This window comes from Dipodomys spectabilis, unplaced genomic scaffold, assembly GCF_019054845.1.
Source record: "Dipodomys spectabilis isolate Male_0828 unplaced genomic scaffold, ASM1905484v1 ptg000002l, whole genome shotgun sequence".
Classification (NCBI taxonomy): Eukaryota; Metazoa; Chordata; class Mammalia; order Rodentia; family Heteromyidae; genus Dipodomys; species Dipodomys spectabilis.
This window is the reverse complement of record NW_024870679.1, coordinates 9811911-9826205: the sequence shown is the minus strand read 5'-3', so window position 1 is coordinate 9826205 and position 14295 is coordinate 9811911.

The following is a 14295-nucleotide window of genomic DNA, read 5'->3' as shown; positions in this document are numbered from 1 at the left end:
TTTCTTCTTCAGCTATAGTCTCAGCCCTTTTTGCTTTTTATATAGTTTTTTTTAACAGGATCTCACTTTTTGCCAGGGTTGACCTTGACCTTTATTTTCCTATTTATATTCCCTGTGTAGCTGGGATGACAGGTGTGAACTACAGAATGCAGCTTTTTATTAGTTCAAACTTTTAGCCCAGGCTGGCCTCAAACTATAACCCTTTTGATTTCTATCTTCTTAATACCTAGGGTTACTCTGCCTGGTAATTGTTAGTATTTTAACCTTGGTGGGATTGATCAGAGATCCACTGTACTAAAATTATTTAAACTGTGCAACTTATGATTTTTAAATGATGCCATCATATTTTATATACTTTTCTGCATTTGTATCTTACAATTAAAACATATTTCAATATGTGCTAGATATAGAGGAAATCCTAAGGTGTGAGAAGTCTGTTCTGTGGGCTGCTTAGAGATTTCCCTGGAGCTGAGATTTTGACAAGGTTCAAGGAACAAGAGAGTTACCTCAGTGTTTAATCACAGTCACAAACACTTTCTCATTTATTCAGAATATACAGCCTAGGGCTGACATGGTATGCATGTGTATAATACTAGCTATCTAGGAGACACAAATAAGAGTTTCACAGTCTGGAGACAGACCTCAGACAAATAGCTCAAGACCATTTTTCTGAAAAAACTAAAGCAGAGCAGGGTGTGGAGTGTGGCTTAAGTGGTAGAGTGCTTGCCAAGAGAGTGCAAGGCTCTGAGTTCAGTATCCAGCCTGGGGATGTTAGCTCCACTTGGTTTTACACAGAAGTGCTGATGGGGTGGAAAGATTCTAGTAAAAACAATGGATAGACAAAACAAAGTAACAACCAACCAACCAATGTGCGATAGGCAACAGATAATGTAGTTAAGTATGGACTCTGAGTCTAACAGGCCTGGTTTATTTAATTAATTCATTCAGCCAACAAATAATTTCTGAGCATCTACACGTAGACTCTTCTTAAGTCACTGAAGACACGAGGTACACAAGGCAAGAGTGGCTTCTTAAACCGATTCATATAGATCTATTTTAGGTGTCTACTTACTTATTTGGGTGTGCTGCAACACTACAGATATTTGATTCCTGACTTTTTCCCCTACAGTAGGCTAAACCATTTGTGGTCTCCAATATTAAGGCCTGTATAGGTCTCTCTAATCCAAGAACATTCTATCTGGGGCTTTATATCTTGTTCCAAATTCATACCTCTAAGGCTCAGTTGAGCTTTGCCAATTCTGTTAGTTTTAGGGTGTAAGACAGTAAAACACTTCCTTACATAAGCACTTAGGCCTCTGTACTTCAGAGTCCTTCAGACTTGAACTATAGCTTCAGCAGAGCAGTGGAAAAAAGGAATACAGTTGTAATGGCTTTCTTCACAATTTCCAAAAGTAGTGGAAAGTAAAATAAATATAAACTTCAAGGATCTCTCGTAGATAACTGCCATTTCAAACTGAGATGTGTTCCTTTGTATTTGCAAAAGCTGGAAAATATTTGAATTTTGTGTATCCCTTGGAAACTTTACCCCCAAATGATCTAACCAATGTTGCATGGGGCCATTTCACTAGATTGGCCTGAATAAGACCATAGGAGGGAATTCCTGAGTAGAAACTGTTTTTGATTTATTGTATATACACAGAGTCACTCACCACAGACATTTTGGCAACTGACAGACCACCTGAATAGTGTCTTTCATCTCATACACAGATTTTTTTATGGAACTGAAAAATTCCTACCTTCTAGTGACACAGTAGCCATAGTGATGTCATAGGGCAGTGCCTTGCTAGGATATTTATGGGGAGGCTGGTGTTTTGTACAACAACATTAGGTTCTGATGTCACAGATGTGTGATCTCATACACCTCAGGTTGACAGATTGTGTCAAGAGTGACATATAGGATCCAGGTTCATGTATGTGCTTCATGTAATGTTTACATAAGGACTTGCTTGGTAATGCTTTTCCAATAGGATATCCCAGTTCCCAGTTCTTAGGTGGTGAATTTCTGTTCATACTCTGTCTGTCTGTCTGTCTGTCTCTGTCTCTCTCTGATCTCTCTCTGTGCTCTCCTTCTCTTGCTATGTATTGTGATGTTTCTTTATTTCATATTTCAAAGATGTATACTCTTTGTTTCTTGTTTCAGTAACTATTTTTTCTTAACAAAAAAGAGGCATGACTTATCTTAGCCCACTGAATTTTCCACTATTTGATTGACAAGGCAACTGATTTCCTCAGGTTTCATAGACTGTTTCCTAAAGTTTATGTATAGTCATATAAAACAAGACGAATGGATTATAAATAGTTATTTCTGAAGAATCTGTCTTTCTAATATCTGTGGTCTTTTAGTCTTCTCTTAAGAGAAAGCTATAACCCCACCTCAAAAAAAATACCTTAATTTTAAGAGGTTATAAACATGCTAGGTAATCCAGGAAGTACTTACTGAATAACCATATCCCAGATACTTCAGGTCTCATGAGGATAAACAGCACAGAAAGGTGTGGTCCCTGTCCCCAGGTACCCAGGACTAGCTGAGGATTCAGAGACATAATCTGTTAAGGACAATATAGTGATAAATGTTATAAGATATGGCAGAGTAGAATTCTAAGTAAGAAAGCTGACCTAGGAAACGAACTGAAAAGGCTCCTGGGAGGAAGTGACCTGAAATAAGTTGAAAAGGGTGTAAAGTTGGATGGGTGATGGCCCAGCTAGGAAGGACGGCAGTAGGCACAGAGTACAAGAAAGGGTTGGTTGGTAAGTCAGGATGAACAATAGGCTGTGAGTAAAAATAGCACACAGAAAATATGACTGAGAAGGCGCATAGAATCTTGGAAGAAAAGGCCTTAAATATTATTTTAAGAAAAAATATTGTGGTGCTGGGGATTCAACATGGGGCCAAGTACATGCTAGAGTGGCTCTGAGCTACCACTGAGCTACATCCCCACATCTATTTTAAGCAAACTAAGCTTATCTTGAAGGGAATGAGCTAGTGATCATTTTGATTATTATAGTCTTCTTCCATGGTAATTTGGAGATCACTCACAAAGTAAAGTTTGGTGTTTGGGGGAAGAGATAATCCAGAAGCAAAATTAAAGCACCAAATTAAAGAAAATAACGGAACTAAATAATTGATTTTTTCCTAAATATCTACATGATGCAGATTTCCCTTTGAAAATTTTCCATATTATTGTCAATTTACCTGGCATGTCATAGATTTTAAAATGTAGTAGACAACTTAATATTTATTTATTTACTTACTTTACTTGTTTACTGTATGTGCAAGTACTGGGATTTGTGTTCAGGACTTTGAGCTCTCAATTGGCATTTTCACTCAAGGTTGAAGCTCTGCTACTTGAGCTACACCTCCATTTTTGGCTTTTTGCTGATTATTAGAGAAAAATGACTCGTGGACTTTTATACCCAGGCTGACTTCGAACCGTGATCTTTAGACTTCAGCTTTCTGAGTAGCTAGGATTATAAGCATGAGATACCAGCATCCAACCAAATATTAATATGAATATAAGGCAATATTTGGTCCTTCAAATATGGCATGAGATATCAAGAAGAAACATATTGGCCATCCTTCTTTCCTCTTCAGAGAAGTTTCTCTTTAAGTCTTTAGCCCACTTATTTATTAAGCTGTTGTTTCTTTGAGGATTTGTTGTTGGGGGATTTAATTTTTTGAGTTTCAGGTATATTTTAGATATGAGACCCTTGTCCGTTGTATGGCTAGTGAAGATCTTCTCCCAATCCGTGGGCTTTCTATTGATCTTGCTAGCTATGGCTTTTGCCATGCAGAAGCTCTGTAATTTCATGCAATCTCATTTGTCCAATCTTTCTTTGATTTGTTTTATTTCTGGGTCTCTATTAAGAAAACTTGGGCCTGTGCCAAGGAGACCTAGGGTTTTTCCTATTCCATCCTGTAATGTTTTCATGCAATTGTTTCTAACATATTTATAAGATTATTTCTTTCTTGCTTTATGTGTCCCTCCCCCACAGTATAACCCCTTCTTTCACTGTATTTGATGTTGGTATAATTTATGGAGGGGAAGGGAAAAAACAAATTGTTTAAATAGGGATACAGGTAGACCCATTGCAGCAATGAGACGTACAAGTCGTTATGTCAAAAAACAAACTTTACAACTTTGGTGAGGGGGGATGTTGGGGAGCGGGGGGTGGGGGATGGGAAGGGATGGGAAGGGGAAACAAGCAACAATGCTTGATAAGAAATGTACTCATTATCTTGCCCATGTAATTGTAACCCCTCTGTACAATATTTTCACAATAAAAAAATAAAAAATAAAAAAAGAAGAAACATATGCAGTTTTTTTTTTTTTGCCAATGATGTGAGATATAATAAAAAGTGTGGTATCAATAGACACCAGATAAATTATTATCAAAGTTTGGGTTTATTTCAACAGCCAATAATAGTTGGTGACTAATAATTTATTCAGTTTTTCTCCAAGAGACAGATGAATGACACTTTTATAGTTTATGGCAAGCAACTAATCAGCCTTGCAATAGAAAGACTATCTGATAATCATTTGATAATGTCACTGGGTTAGTTGAGATTGATGTAGAGAAAGTGAAAAGTTAGGTGTGCCTTGAGAATATCCTACACATTAACAAACCTAAAAAGATTTTAAAATTTAAAAAAGTTCATGTACTTCTTGACGTTAGATATTGATGTATGAAAGAGGAAAAATAGAAGAATCTGGGAGAGACTTTAAATGACCAGTTCTGAACTTTTGCCTACTTGAGAACCATCTACAAAATAATTTAGTATAGTACATTGTGTTAAAAAATCTGAAATAATGTTTTGTATTTTTTCATTTGAATTCAAGTCCTGGGCTTTACTTGCCTCGTACTTTATCACTTCAGCCACACTTCCAGGCTTGCTGTTTGCTGATTGTTTTGGAGATGGAGTCTTGAGGAATTTTCTACCCCCACTGTCTTCAAGTCATGATCCTTTAGATCTCAACATACTGAGTAGTTAGATTTGCAGGAGTGAGTTAGATTTTCTTTCTTTCTTTCTTTTTTTTAAATTTTATTTTATTTTATTTGAGAACATACTGTACAGAGGGGTTACAATTACATGGGCAGGATAATGCATACATTTCTTACCAAGCATTGCAGCCTTCTCCTTTGTTTGCCCTTCACCTTCCTTCCCAGCCTTCCCCCCTCCCCCTCACCCAATCATACCCCCCCCTTTCCTCCCCCCCCCACACTGACATTATAAAGCTGGATTTGACATGACATTTTGTACTTCTCATTGTTGCAACAGGTCCACCTGAATCCTTAAATGACTTGTTTGTCCCCATCTCTTCCACATGTTATACTGACATCAAATATAGTGAAAGTGGGGGTTACACTGTGGGGGAAGGACATACAAAGCAACAAAGAAATAATCTTATAAATGCATTAGAAACACATGCATGAAAGAAACAAAAACATTAAAATACATATTTAAGGGTTCGTTTTCCTAACATCACATTATCTGACCTTTTCCGCTTGACTCATACCTATACTAGATATTGCAAATAAGGGAAAGCATGGGACCTATGTTTCTTTGGGCCTGGCTTACTTCACTTAATATAATTTTTTCCAAGTTTTTCCATTTCCTAACAAATGGGGAAATGTCATTCTTTCTGATGGAGGCATAGAATTCCATTGTGTATCTATACCACATTTTCTTGATCCATTCATCTACTGAGGGGCATCTGGGTTGGTTCCATATCTTAGCTATGGTAAATAATGCTGCAATAAACATAGTTGTGCTGGTAGCTTTAGTGTGGTCTTGTTTGTAAACATTTGGGTAAATGCCCAAAAGTGGGATTGCTGGGTCATAGGGGAGTTCTATGTGAAGTCTTTTGAGGAACCTCCATACTGCTTTCCAAAGTGGTTGAACAAGTTTACATTCCCACCAACAATGAAGTAAGGTTCCTTTTTGTCCACATCCCCTCCAGCATCAGTTGTTGTTAGAGTTCTTGATTTTTGCTGTTCTAACTGGAGTGAGGTGACATCTCAATGTTGTTTTGATTTGCATTTCTTTTTTTTTTTTTAATTTTATTTTATTTTATTTGAGAACATACTGTACAGAGGGGTTACAATTACATGGGCAGGATAATGCATACCCTTCACCTCCCTTCCCAGCCTCCCCTCTCCCCCCCACCCAAACATAACCCCCCCCACCGACATTGTAAAGCTGGTTTTGACATGACATTTTGTACTTCTCATTGTTGCAACAGGTCCTCCTGAATCCTTAAACGACTTGTTTGTCCCTGTCTCCTCCACATGTTATACTGACATCAAATATAGTGAAAGCGGGGGTTACACTGTGGGGGAAGGACATACAAAGCAACAAAGAAATAATCTTATAAATGCGTTAGAAACACATGCATGAAAGAAACAAAAACATTAAAATACATATTTGAGGGTTCGTTTTCCTAACATCACATTCTCTGACTTTTTCCGCTTGACTCATACCTATACTAGATATTGCAAATAAGGGAAAGCATGGGACCTATGTTTCTTTGGGCCTGGCTTACTTCACTTAATATAATTTTTTCCAAGCCTTTCCATTTCCTAACAAATGGGGAAATGTCATTCTTTCTGATGGAGGCATAGAATTCCATTGTGTATCTATACCACATTTTCTTGATCCATTCATCTACTGAGGGGCATCTGGGTTGGTTCCATATCTTAGCTATGGTAAATAATGCTGCAATAAACATAGTTGTGCTGGTAGCTTTAGCGTGGCCTTGTTTGTGATCATTTGGGTAAATGCCCAAAAGTGGGATTGCTGGGCCATAGGGGAGCTCTATGTGGAGTCTTTTGAGGAACCTCCATACTGCTTTCCAAAGTGGTTGAACAAGTTTACATTCCCACCAACAATGAAGTAAGGTTCCTTTCTGTCCACATCCCCTCCAGCATCTGTTGTTGTTAGAGTTCTTGATTTTTGCTGTTCTAACTGGAGTGAGGTGATATCTCAATGTTGTTTTGATTTGCATTTCTTTTATGGCTAGGGATGTTGAACATTTCTTCATGTGTCTATTGGCCATCCTTCTTTCTTCTTCAGAGAAGCTTCTCTTTAAGTCTTTCGCCCACTTACTTATTGGGCAGTTGTTTCTTTGAGGATTTGTTGTTGGGTGGTTTAATTTTTTGAGTTCCAAGTATATTTTAGATATGAGACCCTTGTCCATTGTATGGCTAGTAAAGATCTTCTCCCAGTCCGTGGGATTTCTATTGATCTTGCTAGCTATGTCATTTGCCCTGCAGAAGCTCTGCAACCTTATACAATCCCATTTGTCCAACCTTTCTTTGATTTGTTGTGTTTCCGGGTCTCTATTCAGAAAATTTCGGCCTGAGCCAAGGAGACCTAGGGTTTCTCCTATTCCATCCTGTAATGTTTTCAGGGTGTCTGCTTTGAGTTCAAGGTCTTTGATCCATTTGGAGTTGATTCTGGTGCAGGGTGATATACAAGGATCTAGCTTTAGTTTTCTACATGTAGTTAACCAATTTTGCCAGCACCATTTACTGAAGAGGCTGTCTTTGTTCCATTCTATTGTTTTAGCTCCCTTATCGAAGATTAGATGGCTATAGGTCTGTAGGTTCATTTCTGGGTTTTCAATTCTATTCCATTGGTCCTGAGGTCTGTTCTTATGCCAATACCAAGCTGTTTTGATTACTATGGCTTTATAGTAGAGTTTGAAATTTGGTATTGATATTCCTCCAGCCGTGTTCTTTCTGTTGAGGAGTGTTTTTGCCATTCGAGGTCTTTTATTGTTCCATATGAATATTTGGATTGCCTCTTCTATTTCCTTGAAGAATGAGGGTGGAATTTTGATAGGTATTGCGTTGAATTTGTAGATAGCCTTGGGAAGTATTGCCATTTTCACGATGTTAATCTTTCCAATCCAGGAGCATGGGAGGTTTTGCCATTTTTTAAGTTCTGTGTTGATTTCCTTTTTCAAGATTTTAAAGTTTTCATCATAGAGGTCCTTCACTTCTTTAGTTAAGTTAATTCCTAGGTATTTTATTTTTTGTGGGGCTATTACAAATGGTGTTGCTTTCCTAATTTCAGCCACACTTTTCTCATTGTTGGCATACAGAAAAGCCATTGATTTTTGGGTGTTAATTTTATAACCTGCTACTTTGCCAAAGTTTTGAATCAGCTTGAGTAATTTGGGAGCGGAGTCTATGGGATTCTTTAAATACAAGATCATGTCATCTGCAAAAAGGGAGAGTTTTATATCTTCTTTCCCTATTTGGATCCCCTTTATGTCTGCATCTTGTCTCATTGCTGTAGCTAGGCATTCTAATACTAGATTGAAGAGAAGTGGAGAGAGTGGGCATCCTTGTCTTGTTCCTGAGTTAAGAGGAAATGGCTTTAGTTTTTCACCATTGAGTATAATGCTGGCTGTAGGTTTGTCATATACAGCCTTTATTGTATTGAGGAATGTTCCATGGATTCCTAATTTTTCCAAAACCTTCATCATGAAGGGGTGTTGGATCTTGTCGAATGCTTTTTCTGCGTCTATTGAGATAACCATGTGGTTCTTATTCTTGCTCCTGTTGATGTGATGAATAATATTAATTGATTTGCGCATATTGAACCAGCTTTGCATCCCTGAAATGAATCCTGTTTGATCGTGGTGTATGATTTTTTGGATGAATTGTTGAAGTCGGTTGGCCAAAATTTTGTTGAGAAGTTTTGCATCAATGTTCATCAAAGAAATGGGTCTATAGTTCTCTTTCTTTGATGAGTCCCTGCCTGGTTTTGGGATGAGGGTTATGATGGCTTCATAGAATGTGTTCGGTAGTGAGCTTTCTCTTTCAATTTCATTGAAGAGTTGGAGAATTGGTGTGAGCTCTGCTTTGAAGGCCTTGTAAAATTCTGCTGTAAAACCATCTGGTCCTGGACTTTTCTTAGCTTGGAGGTCTCTTATTGCTGTTTCTATTTCAATGCTTGATATGGGCCTATTAAGATAGTTTAACTCATCTTGGTTTAGTTTTGGCATGTCAATATTTGCTAGGAAGAGGTCCATTTCTGTCAAGTTGTCAAACTTATTAGCATAAAGTTTTGAGAAGTATTCCCTTATAATGTTCTGAATCTTGCTTGTTTCTGTGGTGATGTTTCCATTCTCATCTCTGAGTTTATTAATTTGGGTGTGTTCTCTTCTTTTTCTGATAAGATTTGCTAAGGGTCTGTCAATTTTGTTAAGTTTTTCAAAGAACCAACTCTTTGTTTTGTTGATTCTTTCTATAGTTTTTTTGGATTCTAATTCATTTAACTCTGATTTAGTTTTGATTATTTCTTTCCGTCTACTGGATTGGGGTTTATCTTGCTGCTCTTTTTCAAGGAGGATTAGATGTGTCATTAAATTGTTAGTTTCAGATCTCTCCAATTTGTTAATGTAGGAGCTCAGAGCTATAAACTTGCCTCTGAGTACTGTCTTTGCTGTGTCCCAGAGGAGCTGGTAATTTGTGTGTTCATTTTTGTTAAATAGCATGAATATTTGAATTTCCTTTCTAATCTCTTCCATGACCCACTCATGATTCAGCAGTGTGTTGTTCAGCCTCCATGTGATACTGGACTTTCTTTGGTGGCTTTTGGTGTTGAGTTCTAATTTTATTCCCTTGTGGTCAGAGAGGATGCAAGGTATAACTTCAATGTTTCTGAATTTAGACAAGTTTGCTTTGTGGCCTAAAATGTGGTCTATTTTAGAAAATGTTCCATGTGCTGCTGAGAAAAACGTGTATTCTGATGCTGCTGGGTGAAATGTTCGGTTGATGTCTGTTAAGTCTAGTTGATCTATGCAGCTGTTTAGATCTGCAGTTTCTCTGTTGAGTTTTTGCCGAGTTGATCTATCTAGTGGGGAGAGTGGTGTGTTAAAATCCCCAACAATTAATGTCTTTGGATCTATATGGGATTTGAGGGAAAGTAGTGTTTCTTTGATAAATTTGGGTGCTCCATTGTTTGGCGAATAGATATTTAGAATTGTAATATCCTCCTGAGGGAGAGATCCTTTAATTAGTTTGTAGCAACCTTCTTTATCTCTTCTCATGAATTTTAATTTGAAGTCTATTTTATCTGATATTAGGATTTCAACTCCCGCCTGTTTATGGGGGCCGTTTGCTTGGTAGATTTTGTTCCAGCCTTTAACATTGAAAATGTGTTTGTTTTTACCGGCAAGATGTGACTCCTGCAGGCAGCAGATAGAAAGGTCTTGTTTTTTAATCCAACTAGACAGTCTATGTCGCTTAATTGGAGAGTTCAGTCCGTTAACATTAAGAGATAGGACTGAGAGGTATTTGGGAGTTCCTGCCATGTTATCTGCCTTCTTGGGGACTGCGAACACTGGGTTCTTCCTATGGTTCTTGGATTCTCAGTTTGGGTGTAGTTTCTTGGCCTTTATTGCGGTCTTGTTGGTTTTCTATGTGTAGGACATCTTTAAAAATCTTTTGTAGGGCTGGTTTGGTGGAGATGTATTGTTTCAATTTTTCTTTGCTATGGAAGGTTTTTATTTGGCTTTCAGTTATGAAGGAGAGTTTAGCTGGGTACAGTATTCTTGGTTGATAGTTGTTTTTCTTTGGGGCATGGCATACATCATTCCAGGCTCTTCTTGCTTTGATTGTCTCTGCTGAGAAATCTGAGGTGATTCTAATTGATTTCCCTTTATAGGTGATTACCCTTTTCTCCTTGACAGCTTTAAGGATCTTTTCCTTGTTCTGAGTTGATCCTGTGTGGATTATAATGTGACGGTGGGATGTCCTATTCTGGTCTGTTCTATTTGGGGTTCTAAATGCTTCTTGTATCTGAATAGGCCTATCTTTTTGCATGTTTGGGAAGTTCTCTGCTAGGATCCTGTTAAACAAATTTCCTAGACCATTAACTTCTGTTTCTAGGTGCTCCTCTACACCCATTATCCTTAGATTAGGCCTTCTGATGGTGTCTTCCAGGTGTTGGATAGATCTATCATATTTCTTGGACTTGTGTTGGATGGTTGTATGTTCTTTCTCTATAATATCTAGGCTGTCTTCAATCCCTGAGATTCCATCTTCTGCATGGTCTAACCTGCTGTCAAGACTCTCTACTTTGTTTTTTATCTCTTTTCCTTCTAATTGGTCAGCTTTGATGGCTTCAAGTTCTTTGTTGGAGCTCTGTTTTAGGTCTTGTATGAATTTCTTTATTTCCTTAATTTGGTGTTCAGTGTTTGTCCTCAAATCACTTAGTTGATTGATTATGGTTTCTTTGGACTCCCATTCCTTCTGTTGGGTTCCATTCAGCATTCCCTTTGTGGTCTCCCTGACTTCCTTCAGCTCTTTGTTAATGGATTCCATGAATGCCTTTAGTGATCTTTGTGTGTTCTCTACCTGGTCTCTCAATTCCTGTATTACTCTTTGATTAGCTTCCTCCCGTTCGTGGGATTCCTGTAGTTCTCTTTCCTCCCATTCGTGGGATTCCTGCAGTTCTCTTTGAGTGTATTCAGCCTGCTCACGCCATTCCTCCCTTTCTCTTTGAGTATTCTCAAGTTGTTCACGCAAATCCTGTGTCATTTTTTGAGTAGCTTCCTCACGCTTATGATATTCCTGTATAAACTTCTGGGATGCCTCCTCTCTCTCCTTATCACGCTCATACAGAGTCCTTTGTACGTTGTCAAACTTCTCATTTATCATGTTTGCCAGCAGTGTTTGTAGAGCTATTTGGGAACTCTCCTCTGGATTATTCATTATCTGTTCTAACCCCTGATTATCAAGATTGGGAACTGAGATACTCGAATTTGCCATTTTTCTTGTGTTTTTCCGGCTTACTCTGCCCATGATGAAGATAGCACCAGTTTTGTGCTAGAACACTATCTTAAGGCAACCATCAACCAAAGTTTGCATTTGTACAGTCAATAGTCTACAGATACAATCTAGTTCAACAGATACATCTATTCGACATCAAACAACTATATGTTAAAGGACTTTGAACCGCAGAGAAGAATTTGGAAAACCAGAAATTATTAGGGTTAGGGAGAGATGTGGGTAAAAAATAGGAATAGATTGGTGTGGGGAGGCACAGGGAGAGTTAACTATGTCCTAATCACAATGCAGGAAATAGGTTGGGTAGGATGCAAGTAGAGAGAGAGAGAGAAAAAGAAGAAAGGGAAAGGGGAATGAAAAGAGACCAGAAAAAAAATAGAAACGTAAAAATTAATGTTATTATAGAGATTAAAAGACCATCTCTTTAGAGAGGAACGTGAGTATATTGAGAGAAAGGAAGGGACATAGAGGAGATGTGAAAAACTTTAGAAAAAATGCTTAAAATATTATATCGGTATAAAGAGGTAGTACTGCTATTAATGAATTTAAGTCTCAGAGGTTTTGAATTGAGTAATAAATTTGTGGATTAAGTGTGTACACAATGGGGGATAGGGTCTACTAGTTAACTACGGGTTTATCTGAGGATGTGCAGGACAAGAGTTAAGTCACATAAAGTAGAACAAAAGAGAGGAAAAGGTGGAAAGGATAGGAAAGGGAGAAGAAAAGATCAGAAGTTCAGTAGAGCTAGACAAAAAACAAAAAGATAATTAAGAAAGAAAGAAAAAGAGAAAGAGGACAAGAAAAGAAAGGAAAATGCACATTCACGTATTCCTAAAATAAAAATTATAGGAGGAGAAAAAAAAAGTTACTGGAAAACAATTATTTTTTCAGAAGAGGCAAAAATTAAAGATTAATAAAAGTTTTAGAATAGGAAAAAAATTTTTTTTATATATATAAGGTAACAAAAAAAAAAAAAGAAAGAAAAGAAGAAGAAGAAAAAAAGTTCTTTGATTTTTTTTTTTTTTTTTGGAGGGGTGGGAAGAATCCTGTATCTCCCTTTTGTCTGTAACCAGCCTCTTGTTGGAGTCTCTGGTCAGCTTGAGGTCCTGTGGCTTGATTGGTTTCTTAAGTCAGTTCGTTGGAACAGGCAGAAAAATGCTCTGCTTTACCCAAGATTTTGAGATCCTCCTCCCAGGTTAGTTTACTGGGAGGGTGATCTGCTTTGAGAATCACAAAAGTGGGGGATGCAGTGATGAGGCTAGGTTCTGGGTAGAGTTGAGGCCTTTCAACAAACAGTAGCTTTTCCCTGGGGCTATTTTGTGAAAAAACTCACAGCGCCCAGCCTGGAGCCATTCTCAGGGTTTCTGTTTTTCAATTGATTGTGGTGGCTGCTAGAGGGAGGGGCAGCCTCTGGCTCTGGTTACCCAGTGAGGAGAGCCACTCCAATGGCTGGCGCCTGAGCTGGGTGACTTTTCCCTGGATGGAGCTGAGTCTGTGAGGTCACTTTGCCGTTAAGTTCTTGTGACCTGCTAAATGACTCGTTTTATTCCAAGGCCTGAGCTGGAGCTAGCCGCTCCTCTGAGCTTTGTCGGTATCCAAGATGGAGATCACCGGTGCTGGGGGGGGAGGGGTGGCCTTCCCTCCTCTGCTCCCTGAGAAGGAGTGAGGACGTCGGGCTTCTACTCAAGCCGAGTTTTGGATCCTGGGTCGTCTCTGGTCTGCAAACTGCAGGATGAAGATGTCCGCTCCTTGTCGGTTCTTGCTGGTGTTGAGTAGAATCCGCTCGTCTGCTGCGTCTGGCTCCTTTGTCCCGGACTCTCTGTGTCTCAGGTATGACCCCGCGGCGGTGGTCGCCGCCGCGACCCTGCCGCCGCAGCGGCAGCTGCTGGCAAGCGCTCAGATGTGTCTCCTTGGCTTCCCCTCTCTTGAGAAACTCTCTGTCCTTAGGGCCTTCGTGTTTCTCCTCCTTTCCCTAGAATGTTCTCTTCGTTTCTTCTTTCCTCAGAGCCTCGGACCGCTGCCTTCTGGAAGCGGGCGGACACGTGCTGGTGACCGAGTTAGATTTTCTGAGACTGAATAGAATCATGTCGATTTTAAATGAGCATCCTAATATAGCAGTTCTCATTATATAATCCAATACCAGCTTTCTTTTTGAAGGTCTGATGACCAAGAGTTTGTTTCAGCCCTGTGCTACCTGGCTACTCTAATTTCATCTGGAAAGAATGAAATATATGATGCTTTACACTGACCAAAAACTTGACACTGCTATCAGATAAAATTACAGGTGTGAGACCTGTAATCCTAGCTACTCAGGAGGCTGAGATCTGAGGATTGTGGGCAGAAGCCAGCTGGGGCAAGAAACTCCCTAAGACCCTTATCTCCAATAAACTACTCAAAATCCAGAAGTGATACTGTGGTTCAAGTGGTAGTGTACTGGCCTTGAGCAAAATAAGTTAAGGGACAATGCCCAGG